Here is a 1227-nt window from a genome sequence, read left to right on the forward strand (position 1 = left end):
ATTCGTTGCTATGTCCCAAAGGCATAGAACAATGCCTGGCACATTCTAAGTGATCGATTAATATTTATTATTGTTGTTGAAATGAGGAAAACTGTGGAGAATTTAACAGATTCACATCGGTGCTGCCAGCATGGAGAAACCTAAATCTGGAAATCTAAGTCAAGAGTTATGAGGATGTGAGCCCTTTTGGAACTTGCCATTTCTAGATTTGGGAATTCTCCTCAAGGAAATAAGTTTAAGAAAAAGACTAAAGAAGGAAGAAATGAAAAGGAAAGAAGGAGGGGAGAGAGGAAGGAATGAAGGGAAGCAAGGAGGAAGAAAGGGAGAGATGAAGGAAGGAAAGAGAAAAATGAAGAAAAGGGAAAAAAATGAAAGAATATAAACCTCAGTGTTGACCAACAAGTGAAGTAAATGGTACTATATCAGTGTGATTAAATATTTTGCCACCATCAAAGTGAAAAAGTTACAGAAATTTTAAGGTGTTTCTGTGAAATAACATGGAAAGTCAATTGGAACACAAGTTTCCATTATAACTACAAAAGTGAAATCTATATGCTTAATTAGAGTGGAATTCTAGGGAGTAAGATACACTCTATTATGTCTCTACACCAGTGGTTCTCAAAGGATGTCTCTGGACCAGCAGTATCAGGATCTCTTGGGAACTTGTGAGAAATGCAAATTCTTGGGCCCTACTCCATATCAACTGAAGCAGAAAATCTGGCGATGGGGCCCAGCAATCTGGTTTTAAGAAGCCTGCAGATGATTTTGATGCAGGCTCAAGTCTGAGAACCACAACTCTAAACTGGTAGTTCTCAGCAAGAGGCTATTTTGCCTCCAGGGGACATTTGCGAATGTGTGGAGATATTTTTGGTTGTCAATTCTGGGAGGGAGGATGCAACTGGCATCTAGTGGGTAGAGGCCAGGGATGCTGCTCGTGAAAGTATGTTGCATAAATCCTGGAAATGTGGGGCACTAAACAACGTGGAGGCCACTGAAGGAATGCCGAGTCTGCTTCCTACTAAGGCACCAAATGGACGTCTATGAGCTCCTTGAGGCTAGTGACCGTGGCTGTTCTGTTCGCTATGCATTTCTGCTTCCCCAGAACCCAAATAGCTCTCACTCCTTTACCAGTGGTTACAATTTGCTCTTTTTCTCCATCCACCCACCTGCTCCTCCAGCCACATGCCCAGCCGCACCCCCCAACGTTAACTATGTTCAGGTGCAGCA

This window comes from Elephas maximus, chromosome 7 (assembly GCF_024166365.1).
Source record: "Elephas maximus indicus isolate mEleMax1 chromosome 7, mEleMax1 primary haplotype, whole genome shotgun sequence".
NCBI classification, from domain to species: domain Eukaryota; kingdom Metazoa; phylum Chordata; class Mammalia; order Proboscidea; family Elephantidae; genus Elephas; species Elephas maximus.